General features: G+C 41.0%; 1 long non-coding RNA gene across 9 annotated transcripts in view; it reads right to left on the reverse strand.

Annotated features, from left to right (window-relative positions):
- LOC123637253 overlaps positions 1 to 15,275 on the reverse strand; it is a 78,422-nt gene that overhangs the window by 4,487 nt on the left and 58,660 nt on the right. For all 9 annotated transcript variants that reach the window (XR_006734786.1, XR_006734781.1, XR_006734785.1 and 6 more), the window contains one exon: positions 1,875 to 2,041. This is a non-coding gene — a long non-coding RNA (uncharacterized LOC123637253). The remainder of the gene's footprint in view (positions 1 to 1,874; positions 2,042 to 15,275) is intronic.

Here is a 15,275-nt window from a genome sequence, read left to right on the forward strand (position 1 = left end):
TTGTGTGTTTTGTCCGCTGTGGAAGCACAGCTTCTGAACAGTGTCTGGCACACAGAAAGTTCTCAAACAAAATTTTTTGACTGCTGATTTAGACCCAAATCTGTACCTTCTGTCTACATGTCTTTTCTGAGCTTCTGACTCATATATCCAACCAACTGCCTACTAGATGTTTCTTCTTGGTTGCCCCACGCTCATTTCAAACTTATTAATTCCCAAGCTGTTCCTTCATCTTCCCCTCCAAGCCTGTTGGTCTTCTGTGACCACCATCTCAGGGAGCAGAGACACAAACCATCTGGAACAGAATCTCAGACTCCTCCTTCTTATTCACCTCTCGCATCCAATCCATCACCAAATCCTGTTGATTTAACCATCTACATGTTTCTGGTCTCTGGCTTCTTCTTTCCGTGCCCATTGCCACCTCTCCAATACGGCCACCAGACACCCCACGAGGATCACTGCTGCAGACTCCTACCCTGATGCTAGTCCCTGCCTCAAATTCTGCCCACCTGTGATCATGTCTACACCCTACAGCTAGAGTGGGATTCTTTAAAATAAAAATGTAATCATGTTGCTCCCTACCCAAAACTGTTAAATAGCTCTCCATTGCCCTCAGAATAAAGTCCAAATTCTTCAACATAAAAGGTCCTTAGGATTTAGGCTCTGGTTCCTCTCCAGTCTCATCTCTCTCCCTTGCGATATCCTTCACTTTCACTCCATCCCCCTCCCCACAGGCTTTGGCTGTATCGATGGACCCAGGTTCATTTCCATGAGTCGGCTGTGACCTCCGATCCTCTCCAGGCCTGTCACAGGTTGGTCTGCACCTGGGATTCTTCCCCCACCTCTTCTCTTAGGTAACTGCTATTCATCCCTTAGTATCCGGCTCAGGAAGCCTTTTTGAACTCTTAAGCCCACGTAAGGCAGCTTCCTGTGAGGTTCCCTAGTTCCCTTTCTTTTTCCCTTGAAGCCAGCTGTGCCAAGTGTTTAAATCATGGCCAATGGGATGTGAGCAGAATTATGTGGTAACCCCTAGGCTGTGGCCTTAAGCAAGAGGGATGCATGCTCTACCACCCTCTGTTCCCTTCTGGAGGCTCACGTGCAGATGTCATGGTGGGGTGGAAGTTGTGTGCTGGAGATGTCCATTGCAGTGAGGCCACCACATCAGCCTTGGATTGCTGACATTCAGATAAGATGGTCACATGAGAACCTTGCTCAAGTCACTGTTGTTTTGGTCTTTGTCGCAGCAGCCAAATCAGTATTCTAAGTCATACAGTCCTCAGTAAATGTTTGATAGAAGGAAGGAAGGAGGGTGGGAAGGAAGGAAAGTAGAAAGTGGTAGGGATAGAATAGGAACGTAAGTCTCTGGTCTTCTAAACTTCTTTCCAGTGTACTCAAGGGGACATTTCTTCTTGAGTTTCATTGATCTAGTAGCCAGGCCTAAATAGTTACAGGCCAGTGATTCTAATTTTGAACAAAGTTCTAACAGGGGTTTAATCCACAGAATGACAATTAAAATGATAGGTATAGTTGAAGGTGTTTATATGAAAACAGACCAACTGACTTAGAAGGATATATCTGAGAGGAGAAATGATCAAGTCCAGACAGTAATGAACAAGGCTTCAAAAGGGGAGCCGTATTTACCAAAGCATGAAATGCTTAATCAATGGATTGTCCTTTGAAATTTGAGGAAGAAAAAATTTAGAACTAATAAAAGAAAACACAGGTTTTGAAATTTATTAGCTTATTTTCTCAATATGTTACACTCTTATAAAACAAACACGGAATTGATGGGAAAACTTAGAATAAAGCTAACTGCTATAACAAATAAGCCCCAAGGTTTCCATGTTTTAAATAATAGATATTTTTTTCTCACTAACCTAACAGTTGAACACAGTGTTCCTCATGAGTGGGAAGGTTTCTTCTGTGGAGATTCAAAGACGCAGAATCCCATCCAGTTCTTGCATCCTGCTCAAAGTCAAGGATCTCTGTTTGATGCTTAGGTTTCTCCATTAGATCCAGACACAGTCACTGGTGATCTGAAAGCCTATCAAATAAAAGACAGGTTATCTTTTTCCCACCCTCACCCCAACATACACACAAAAAAAACCCCATTCAGCAAAGGCAAGAATAGAAACACATGCAGTAGTCTCTGGGTTATAGCAGTTATGAAATCCTGCCAGGTAGGGGTAGGGGTGAATTTCCTTTGGTAGACCCTGATCCCACACTTTCATGGGTTTTATCTCCAGAAACCCTATCAATTTCTCATGATGAGGAGTCAAGAAAGATCCTCCCCCTAGCTCTGGCAGGTGAAGGAGAAAGGTAACCATTCTGAAATATGTGCAGAGCACTCTCCATAACAAAGGCTTTTCCAGATCTTTATCCCACCTGGAGGAAGGGTATTATCCAATCCCAGCCCCTCTAGCCTTCCTGTCTCTCCTCAGGGGTGAAAAGAATAGCTATGAAACACGTGAAGATCATAGCCCAGAGTCACACGCCCACTAAAAGACTGAGATTCAATCATAAAATTATAGGCTTCTCCCACACACACCCCTTGCCACCTTGCCACTTTGCCACACACCTTCCATCAACAGTAACCCCATATTATCACAGTGGGTTACAGCTGAAAGAGCTGTAAGGTGCAGACTCCATGCAAGTGTTCTTAGGGAAACCCAAAGACAATAAAAGAAATAACAACAAGGGCATTAGAGGAATTTGAGGCCTCTGGCACCTGCTGCTATAGCAAACATTAACCACAGCCTAACTTCTGCCAGACTAACATAAATCCTCACACTAAAGGCCTTTTATCTCAGTTCCTATTACCTGATACGTATGTATGGAATTTAATGGGAAAAAAATGGCAAAGCATACAAAAAGATAAGAAAAAACACAGTCTGAAGAACTTCAGAACCAGACTCAGATGTAACACAAATGGTGGAGTTATCAGACAGGAAATTTAAAATAACTGATTAATATGTTAACAGTTCTAATGGAAAAGCAGACATTATGAAAGAATAGATGGGTAATATAGAGAGGTGGAAACTATGAAAAATCAAAAGGAAATGCTAAAAAATACACAACAGAAATTAAGAATGTCTTTGATGGGTTTATCAGTAGACTCAACATGGCCAAGGTAAGAATCAAAGAGCTTGAAGATGTGGCAATAGAAACCACTCAAGCTGAAAAACAAAGAGATTAAAAAAAAAAAGACCATTCAAGAACCATGGGACAATTTCAAAAGGTGTGACATACACATAACTGGAATACCAGAGAAGAAAGGGAGAATGGGACAGAAGAAAATATTTGAAGTAATAATGTCTGAGAATTTTCTAAAATTAATGACAGACACCAAACCACAGATCCAGGAATCTCAGAGAACACCAAGAAGGAAAAATACCAAAAAATATACACCTGAACATATTATATTCAAAATGCAGAACACCAGAGACAAAGAGAGAAACCTGAAGGGAACTGGAGGAATAAAACACCTTACCTACAGCGGAGCAAGGATAAGTATTATGTCAGACTTCTCATCAGATTTTCACCATGAAAGCATAAAGAAAATTGAGTGAAATGTTTAAAGTGTTGAAAGAAAAACATTTCCAACTTCGAATTCTCTATCTAATGAAATTATTCTTCAAAACTGAAGAAGTAAAGACTTTCTCAGGCAAACAAAAACAGGGAATTCATTTCTAGCAGACCTGCCTTGCGAGAAATTTTGAAAGACGTTTTTCAGGGAGAAGGAAAAGGATATAGGTCAGAAACATATATCTACATAGAGAAAGGGAGACTGTCAGAGAAGGAATAAGTGAAGATGAAATAAAAATTTTATTTTTCTTACTCAATTGATCTAAATAATTATTCACTGAAAGTAGAAATAGTAACAATGTATTGGGTGATTACAGCGTATGGATAATTGAATGCGAGCTATGTCACAGAGTGGAGAGGAGTGATTGGGAATATTCCATTATAAGATACTTGTGCTACACATGAGGCAGAATAGGGTTACTTGAAGGTGGACTTAGGTTAGTTGTGCATATACATGGCAAACTTCAGGGCAACCACTAAACAATTTTAAAAGGGAGTAAAAGGGATATGCTAAGAGAAAAGATTAAATGAAACCACAAAATGCTCAGTTAAAACCGGAGAAAGCAAATAAGTAAATAAATAGGAAAGAAAACCAAAACAAACAAACAAAAAGGAGCAAGTATAATGAATTGAAAAAAGTTGCAAACATGGTATTATTCCAACTATATGAATAATGACTTTAAATGTGAATGGTCTAGATACACCAATTAAAAGACAGATTTTTCAGAGTGGATTAAAAATAAGACCCAGCTATGTTTTCTACAAACCCACCTTAAATATAAAGATCATACAACTAAGTAAGTAGCAAAACCAAGACAAGCTTCATCCTTTAACTTCAACCTACTTATCTTCTTCCCACAGCACACAGCCTCAAGGAATTACAGTAGTTTCTAGAGCCCTGCCATACCTCTAACATTTACGTCAAGGTGGATAACTAAGCCAACATTCTCCTTCAAATCGTTGAGAGCTTACTGCGATTGCCAACAGGATATCGAATTAAATAAACCTAACTCATGCTTATCCTTCAACGAACGCCCCCAGGTCAGTTATCTATTATTGGAAAGCATTTTTAAATGGATATATCTCCTCACATTCCCTATTCACTTTCGCTCCCTACTATGCACTCTGCTCCTTTCCACCCAAGACCATGTGTATTAGTTTGCTAGGACTGCCATACCAAATGCCAATAGAAACCTGAATTTCTTACAGGTCTAGAGGCTGAGTCCAAAATCAAAGTGCCAGCAGATTCAGTTCCTGGTGAGGGCCCCATTCCTGGCGTCCAGACTGGCTCCTTCTCATTGTGTCTCACATGCCAGGGAGAGAGACACAGAGAGAGACTTCTGGTCTCTTCCTCTTCTTATCAGGACACTAATCCCATCATGGGGGGAGGGTCCCATCTTCATGACCTCATCCAAACCTGATTATTCCCCAAAGACCTCACTTCAAAATGCTATCACATTGAGGGTTAGGGCTTCAACATATGAATTGGTTGGGGGGCACATTCAGCTCTTAACATTCCACCCCTGGCCCCCAAAATTCATGCCCTTCTAACATGCAAAATACATTCATTCAATCCCAATATCCCCCAAATTTTAACTCTCTTCAGCGTCAACTCTAAAATCTGAAGTCCAAAGTCTCATCTACATATCATCTCAATCAGACATGAGTAAGACTCAATATACAGTTCATCCTGAGGCAAAATTTCTCTCCAGCTCTTTACCTGTGAATCCATATAAGGTATGTGCTTCCAAAATACAATGGTGGGACAGGCATGCACATTCCCACACCAAAAGTGAGAGATTGAGGCAAATAACAGAAGCTCTTAGGGCTTGAGAATAATCTTTTCTGGTTCAATGCTCTGCCCTCTGGACCCAGGGGAGCAGTGGTCTCACCCTTCAGCCCCACCGGGGTGGCAGTCATCCCCACAGCTTGGCATGGTGACCCCACCCCTTTGGCTCGGCCCCACTCCTTCAGTGTGCTGCCCACACAGCTCTGCCAGAGAGTGGTCCTGCCCTCTGAAACTGAGATGAAGGAGACCCAGGCCCTGGGCCGCGGTGAGAGCAGCAGCCCTGATGATCTCTGACTACCTTTGGGGTCTTTCTTTCCTTTTCTTGAAGGGTGATGAATATTTGCTGCCTTCCCTCATTCCACCTTGTCTTCTTTAGTCCCAGCTGGCAGTATTTCTGTTGGTATAATCCCATCTCTGTTCCTGGCTTCTGTTCAAATGGCTGATCAGGTCCAAGGTTCGCACCACACCAACCTCCTTCTCAAATGATCATTCGGCCACACCCTTGGTGTTCTCTTCTGAACATGCTTTCTTATTTTTTGCAATATGGACAGACTGAGAATTTTCAAAATCTTTAGGCTCTGGTTCCTTTTTGCTTAATAATTCAGTCTTCAAGTCATTTCTCTTTTCACAGTTTGCTATAAACAGTGAGGAGAAACCAAGTTGCTCCTTCAACAATTTGCTTAGAAATCTCGGCTACAGCAGGCCACCCCTGGTCCAGCTCTGTCCAACTCCACCACCCTCTGGGGCTGAGAGTGGAGGCCAGGCCACTGTGCATCCCACAGACCAGACGACCTGAGGCACCAGAGAGCTTCTCCAGGTAAACCAATATCAAACATACACCTTACTGCTCCCGCCAAAGCCAACCCTTACCTGCAAGTGCCACCTGCTGGCCTGGAAGTCAAACTGCACAACCCAACATAAAATTTGCTGACACAAGCATACAGTGCTTGGGAACGAGATAAACTTCTTAAGACTTCCACCTTCCCATCTCTGCAGGAAGCCAAAAGCCTACTCACACGCCCAGTACACTGCTACTACAACCAGCATTTGAGAAAACCACTACACTAAGAATATCTATAACCAAGGAATTCATACAGAGCCTTGGCCCCCCTGAGAGCACCCAGAAGCAAAGCCAAATGACCCTGCTCAACATACATTACACTGGACAGCTCAACTAACATCAGGTTGCACTGCTTTGGAAATAAGGGCATGGGAATGTCCTGTTGAGCCAGCCAAGGTGGCTCTACTCCACCTTAAGGCCCGGAGGCCCAGATGAGTACTTCTTGGGCCAGAGGCTTTAAAGGAAGAGGCAGCTATGCCTACAAGCTGAGCTGGAGAGAGCAGGGCTTAAGCAGGAAGAGGAAAGAAAGTATGAACACCTGTCTTGACACTGTTCCTGGTAATGAAATTTGGCTGCATATAGAGGTTAGAAGTAGTGCTTTGTGGCTGGGCAAGAATACCCCTTCATAAGCATTTATTCAATGTCTTCATAGAAAACTGAGAATCCAGGTGCTAAGGAAAAGAACACTCCTTTTGCTTTCTTCGTAGATCCCCTAATGCAAGAAGTAGATTTGGAGAATCTGGCTCAAAGACCCTTTGGTTCTATATCAATATATAAGGTATATTTTCTAAATTCAGAATTCATACCCATGACCCTACATGAAAAAGTAAAGGGGCTCTAGACTCTGCATTTTTCAGAAAGTGAATCACCCACAAACTCTCAGTTTTTATTAAGATCTTGATAAGAAGTGACAATTTCAAGTGTTCATTCAGTACCCAAGTGTAAAAGCAAAAATTAGCATAGAGTGGAATGTACCAAATTAACTACCAGGAGAGTGGATCCTCTCCTGTTATCCTGGACCAGTATTTATTAAAAGATTCCTGGGCCGGGTGCATTAGTGTGCACCTGTAGTCCCAGCTACTCTGGAGGCTGAGGCAGGAGGATCTCTTGAGTCCAGGAGTTCTGGGCTGTAGTGCGCTATGCCAATTGGGTGTCTGCACTAAGTTGTTCAGCATCAATATGGTGACCTCCTGGGAGCCGGGGACCACCAGGTTGCCTAAAGAGGGGTGAACCGGCCCAGGTCAGAAACAGGGTAGGTCAAAACTCTGGTAATGATCAGTAGTGGAAACAGTCCCTGCCTCCAGCCTGGGCAACATAGGGTGACCCTGTCTCTAAAAAAAAAATTCCCAGAGTGAGATCCACATATTCCAAGTAGATTGGAAACACTCATGTCCTAATCCTTTTTGTACTCTTAAAACCACTTCACTGGACATGTCGCAGTAGCAAAACCCCTGGTGAGATTAGTTTTACACATTTTATTTCTCATTTTTTAATATTTAATGTTTTTCTTAATACCCATGATGTTTGTCTCTAGTGTTCTAATGTAATACAAATCCTACGTAAAATCATACTATGTATTTTTGACGTTAATGTTGAAATCTGAAATATGTGCACATCTTCAATTTTGTGTGATGTGGTTTAAGTGCTATTCATTCCTCAATAACAGAAATGAACAGACCAGAATTTGTTGGAATTTGGATACAGAGTCACCATAAGCCCAGAGTTCCCCTTTTGCTGTTCCTGCCAGACTTTATGTGACTCTGTGGCCCATCCCCTGACTTCATGTTGCTTGGGCACTGACACAGGCTGTGGACTCTGCATTTTTCAGAAACCCAGACAGACCTGAAAATTCATTCTTAGCCTCCACACTCGGGTTACAGATGATAGTGTAGGACCTGTCTTACCTACCTTTCCAGGGCTCTGGCTTTCTGTCACCCTGCTTTCTCTGGAGCTTTGTGGCACCTGCAACCCTCCCTCTGCTCCTCCCTCCCTGAGAGGCAGGGTCCTGTCTGACAGACCCTGAATAATACTATTCTTGGCTGCCCAAGTTTTATCCTGATTGAGTCAAACTAGCATGCCAAAAATAAATTCTTAAGGTCAATAAATCAACTCAATAACTATGAAGTTTAATTATCAAAAAACATGTTATTTTTTAAGGATCAAATCTTAATGAAGCTGGAGGCAATAGATTTTTTTTAAAAATAGCTTTTTTTTCAGTCTAATTGACACATAACTTACAAACGATAAATTTTACCATTTCTAAGTGTACAGTTTGATGATTTTTAGTAAATGTATGTAGTTGTGCAACTATTACCACAATTTAGTTTTAGAATAAATTTGTCACCCCAAAAAGTTCATGAATACCCATTTGAGGCCTACCTTTAGCCCCAGGCAACCACTAATCTTCTTTTTGTCTCTACTTTTGCCTTTACCAGAAATTTCACATAAATGGAGTCATATAACATGTAAACTCTTGAGTATGGCTTTAGTATATATAGTCTTTTAGGTTCACCCATGTTGCTGCATGTATCAATATTTAGCTCCTTTTTACTGCTGAGTAGTATGCCATCATATGGAAATACCACATTTTGCTTATCTATTCATTATTTGACAGACATTTGGGTTGTTACCAGTGTTTGGCTCCTATGACCAATGCTGCTATGAACACTTGCATACAAGTCTTTGTGTAGATATATGTCTTCTTTTCTACCGGGTGGCTATCTAGACATGGAATTGCTGGGGTGTAAATAGATTTTTTTCTAATGGAAAGAAAAATCAATGTCATGGGTTTGTTATGGCTTTCCGAAAGGACAAAACTACACACAGTTTCAATGTTAGTTATATAGAGAATAAAACTAAAGAATTAGCCATAGGCAGATTATACTGAGAAATTACCTGGAAACTAAAAGGATAACTATTAAAAATAGCAGCAACATATTTTCTAGCCTCCAGTTGGTGAGTAAATATTAGATACTTGTGACCAAAAGCTGTAGACTTTTAGACCAGAGACCACCCCACAGAAAGGCGTGGTGACCTTTGCCCAGGCCAGGAGGGCTGAGCAGCCCCATGACATATGACCTGGAAAGCACAGAAAGAGTGACAACCCTTCTCTCCTCATCCCCAGAATGTCTGCATGAAACCTTGTGGCTAATTCTAATTAATTACCGGATGTTTCACAATGTCACCATTGCCATTAATGGTATCTCACACTGATCTTAAAAAGAGCCAAATATGAAAATGCATAACATTTTGGATAAAATTTTGTTTCTGAGGAGGAAAGTGTCAAGGACTTCTGAGCTGCATGGTATTTTACACACTTCCAAGTATAAAAAGATGAACAGAATGGCATAAGTGAGACCCATTTTACAGTTGGGGACATCAAAGAGCAGGAACTGCACAAGTTAAGGGGTTCTTGGGCACCTGTTCCTCACAAACTGTCCTGGCATGGAAGTTTCTCTGCCAGTTTCATTTCCCCATATTCCTCCAGGAGGCACTGTTTCCTACTCCAGCTCCTCTTAAACCCAGGTTCCCCATATGGAAGCTCCCCAAGATATTCTTAGGAGCTACAATGATGTCAGTTACAAAGCACCGCTGTACTGACATTAGGCGCAGGATGTATGTGGTCAGATCTTCTCTGCTGAAGAGCAGGTAGAGAATAGGAAAACACACTAAGTGTAAAAAGAGATTATCGAAAACCGCTGAGCTGTGGAAATGGAAGTTTTGTCTGTTTTATCAAATTATAAGCTCCAAAAACAAACAGTGCAAAACTTCACTCCCCCTAGGTAATTCCTAGCAAAAAGCTGCTAAAGCCTGCAGGGTTTTGTTGTTATGGGTGGTGGCAGTTTATTTTAAATCTGGACCCCTTTGTTTTGGTCCTTGTATGATTTCACCATGATTCTGCCTGTGCTACACCTGTTCCCCAGAAACAGCTGGGGCAAGTCACGCTAATTCTATGTCTTACTCTGAAACATGTGGACCTACTGTGGGCCCAGAGCAGTTGTTCCAACTGCACTGAAGAAAGCAACTGTCTACCACAGAGGGTTCAACCTGCCTTGCCTGGAAGCTACTCCTCAGGGCTTTGGCAGGAGTTTCAGGAAAAGAGGTCTCTCTGTGTCTGTCCAGACTTGCACACTCAGCGGCATCAACAAAACCCACCTAACTAAAACCAAGCAATGGTTAGGCTTCCAGCATTCATGAGCAATGTTTCTATCCAACAACTGTTCAAAGTTGCAGATAAATTAATTATTCTACAGAAAGGTTTTCTTGCTTAATAAGAACCTAGCAAACATAGTAAATAAAGATGTGCTGAAACATCTTTGTGCGTGTGTGTACATAGATTGGTTTCAGTAAACCTACATCTACAGCTTCTATTCTTGGCAAAGAGATGTAAAACATATACTTTGTTTCTATGTGACACAGTGGGGTTGTCCTTCTTTAAAAGCTTTGTGCTCCCTACATTGACTGTTTCTTGCTTTCCCTGTTACCATGTACACACTTCACTGACAAGCTTCAACCCGTATCACCTGAGAGATTTTCTCCTGCGCAAAGTCACAGCATCCTGCTGATTCTGCTTTTGTGGTATTAATGGCAGGAGGATTTTAAAATGCTTCTGGGAACCTGCATGTGAATATACCCACCCAGGAACGCCTTGATGGGGATAGTCCTTTAATGCCAGGCAGATGTATAGTGATGGAAGCTGGGAAATGGATCCCCGGTGCAGAAAGAGCGGTGAATGCAAAGTAGCCACGGGTAGGATTACTTCATGTCTTTCATTTTTTTTTATCCTGCGTGCTTGCTTTTTCACCAGATGATTCTGGAGAATGAAAACCAATATCTAGGAGATCTATGAAACTGAGTTATATATTTAAGAACTACTTTGTGAAGATTTACCAGGACAATTGCACAAAGGATTTGTTAAGAGAAATTTCCATGGTAACGCTGTACATGCTCAGGTTCAGGGAGTTCCCAAGGGGAAAAAAGGCCATAGAGCTTTTGTCCAATCAATAGCCTCATTACCACTCAGCCAGTAACTGCATTAACACTAATGATGGCTTGTTTCCGCTCCTGGCAACATGTTCTGAGTTTGTAGAATGACTCATGGTCACTTCGTACAGAAATCCACACCACCTCCTGTTCAATGAGCATCTGTGTTACAGACGGTTGGAATGTTTCCTATAGTTTATTTTCATACTCTATGAATCCTATAAAGTCTGGGTCTGATTTAAAAAGCTTGTCTGCCAAGGGCTAGTATGTAAACAGTGATCAGTGATGTTAACTGTGGTGACCTGCTTTCACACCACCATGCTACGGGAATTCCTCCTCCATCACCCAGCTGTAATGCTCAGACAGTCTGCTCGTGTGAGCATCAGCATGTTTCCTTGATATAATTGAAGTATAAATACGACTGACAAAATGAGGAGCAAGCAGCCTTGGTGCTCACCAAGGGGCTGACACTGAGTCTACTGGGTAGGATGGAGGTTTCCACATCTAAAACATCTCATTTTGGTTCTTTCACTGTCTAGGAATATAATTAATTATTTCACACTTGTGTGTTCCTTTGCTTTTTTCAGTAGAAATAATAATACTAGTTACCACCCTGGGGTGTTATGCTACAAAAACTAATGATATTTCTTCAAATTTTAGTGTTTAACAGGTGATACAGGCTAAAAATATACTTAAGATTACTCAGATACTTTAGTAAGTAATAAAACCATAGAATTTAATAATGAAAGAAAATTTTGGTTTTATTCTTCACTTTCAGGTAGATAAATGGACACTACCAGGTGTTCCAAAATACTGAGTGCGCCTGTCAGAAACAGAAGGGTGCTTTGAACAGAACATCACCATCATCCTAACTATCATCACCATCAAATAACACCCTTTGGTAGTGCTCAATAGTACATGATCCACAAAGAGATGATTATCTAGTGATAGGAACTCTCTATCCTCTGAGAATGTGCACTCTAAAATCAACTACTAATTTTCTATGTCTTTTGACAAATGAGAACAATGTAACTTTAAGCAAATACAATTTTGGAGAAGTTGAACCTCTTATAGGAAGTAGCTTCAGGATGGCCTTCTAATTCAGTTGAGAATCTTGATAAAGTTGGATGTGCAAAAAGCTGATTTCATTAAAGAGGCCAAGAGCACTAAATGCTCCATAAGAGAGGGTAAAAAAGAGAGAGGTAGGTCTTACAAGGGCAAGGTGAAACCAGCTGACAGTTGTGTTATCAGACAAGCAATGAAACTATTCATTGTGTTACCATTGTTTCAGTAACATAGTGCAACTACCTGTTTTACCAATACAAGAAAGTTAGTTCACAAGTTTAGTAGCAGTACATGAAGTTCATAATGAAAAGCACCATAGTCTGTACTAGGGTGAAGTTAAGGTATGTGAAGTTAGAATAAATACAAAGATTGGATCAATAGGGCTGGCTGAGCACACGCACCTACCTCTCCTTCCCTCTGCTTTCGTGATTTCTTTCCAGCTTTCCTCTTGCCCACCTCCCCAGGCAGCAAGTCCTCCTCCTTCCCCTAAACAACGTAGGCAGGAAACAGCAAACAAGAACAGTACCGACCGGTGAAAAGGGAATCTCAAACCTAACAATGAGCTCGGCACAATCAAGAAGCATCAGACACATGGGGGGAAAGCAGCACAATGAAGCAGAAAGAAAATTCCCTAGCAATAACAGAAAAATATTTTTATATAAAAGCAAATCAACAGCAATGTCAGAAAAAGAAAGAGTGTCATCAGTTGAAGGTAAATTTTGAGTAATTCCTGAAAAACAGAAAACAGATGGAATAAGATTATCGAAGAAAATGGTAGCTCCAAAGGACACCAAGAGAGAACTGTGGCAAAAGGGTGACCACTATTCTGGGAATGCTCCAGGTTCAGGGGCATCAGACACAGGCAGCTGCAGGGGAACCTGAGAGGTGACTGGGTAGAGAACTCCATTCAGAGCACCCTGTCAGGGTTGGCCCTCGCCAAGCTTGTGTCAGCAGGTACAGCACAGGTGTTCACCCTTAGCTTGGAGTCATCAGTGGTGTGTCTAGGGCTGGAGATTCCACACAACTCCTGGGCCTTGCGACTCCTAGGAGGAACAGGGATCCTCACACCTAGGAGAGGAGCTACTGCACAGCTTCCCCCAGGGAGGAAGTCTTCCTCCTTCCCCTCAAGCACTGGAGGCAGGGTACTACAAACAAGGACAGCAGCTAATGGCACGGGAGCAGGAAGTAGCAAATTTTAACAATGAATAAGCACACAATCAAGAAGCATCAGACACCTAAGAAAACAGCACAATGAAACAGGACCACCAAGCTCCACAAAGAACCTACACAGGAGGAAGGATCATAAACAGAGCAAACAGAATATGACAAGAACAAGTAGTATAACTGCTAATATTTTTGAACCAATCTTTGAAAGTAAGAAAGACAAAATTTTCTCATTTTTCTCTGTCCCATTTGAGCACAGGGTTATACTGGGCTCATAGTGAGTTGATCAGCTTCATCCCCTCCCCTTATTTTGTGTGTGTGTGTGTGTTTTCCTGTGCCTTGGAACTGTTTGCATAAGATATGAGTTATTTGTTCCCTGGACATTTCAGAAAATGGTCCAAACCTTGGAAGAAGTGGTAGCCAGTTGGTGCAAGGTCTGGTGAATATGGTGGATGACAGCCTCTGTAGTTTGAGCAGCGTTGTTTGTGCAACATGTGGTCGAGCATTGTCTTTCAAGAGGATTGGCCTGTCCCTATTGACCAGTCTTAGCTGTTTAATCACAAGCATCCTCATCATTTCATCCAACTGGTTGCAGTAGACATCCGCTATATTCGACTGACCAGGTTTCATGAAGCTGTAGTGGATAATACAAGCACTGGACCACGAAACACACACCATTAGCTTTTTCTGATGCATATTCAGTTTGCACTTTGTTTCAGTACTTCATCTTTATCCAATCATTGTGACAAAAGCTTGTGATTGTCAAAAAGAATCCATTTTCATCACACCTAACAATATGGTATAGAAATGCTTCACCTTTATATCATGATAGCAAAGAAAGGCAAGCTTCCAGACGACTTCTCTTCTGATGCTTGTTTAATTCATGCGGAATCCGTCTATCCAGCTTCTATACCTTGCCAATTTGTGTACCTTTGGTGTACTGGGTGAAAAATATTTCCCTAACCAAAAGTTATAAGGACTGTCTCTTCTTCTAGAAGTTTTCAGTTTTAGGGTTTACATTTAGGTCTGTGATCCATTTCTAGTTAATTTTTTACAGAAATGTAAAATGTCAAAGTTTTCTTTTTAAAAATATATGGATGCTCAGTATTTCCAGCACAATTTGTTGAAAAGACTAATCTTTCTGCATTGAATTGTCTTTGCACGTTTCTTACAAAACCATTGACCATATATGGCTCTAGTCTAGATTCTCTTGCTTTGATCTATTTGTCTACCCTTCTTCTAGTACGACATCATCCTCTTTACCTTTATACTGCAGTGATATCAGGTATCGTGACTCCTGCTTTTGTTTGTGGCAAAATTGTTTCGGTTACTCTGGATCCTTTTCCTTTTCAAACAAATATTATAATCAGCTTGTTTATTTTTATAGAAAATCTTGCTAGGATTTTGATTGGAATTATGATGAATCTATAGATAAGTTTAGAGTTAACTGACAGTTTAACAATATTGATTTTTCCACTCCATGAACATGGCGTAGAATCTATTTACTTAGTCTTCAATTTCTATCATTTTTTGCAGCTTACATTTTAAAAATACTCCTAATGTTTAGTTAGATTTATATCTAAGTATGTCATGATTTGTTATTCCTATTGTAAATAATGCTTTATTTTTTAATAACAGTGTTAATGTCTATTATATTCTCCTTGTATCATGCATCTTTGCTTATGTTCCTTATCCTGACTTTTTTGTAATTACTTAGTATTTTCTATATACATCATAATGCCATCTGAAAATTCACTCATGTTTGTTTATTCTTTTCCAAATAGGACATTCATACCTTTTTCTGCTCTTAGTGGGGAAGGCATTGAGTCTTGATTTGTTAACTATTATGTT

The sequence above is a fragment of the Lemur catta genome, chromosome 4 (genome assembly GCF_020740605.2).
Source record: "Lemur catta isolate mLemCat1 chromosome 4, mLemCat1.pri, whole genome shotgun sequence".
NCBI classification, from domain to species: domain Eukaryota; kingdom Metazoa; phylum Chordata; class Mammalia; order Primates; family Lemuridae; genus Lemur; species Lemur catta.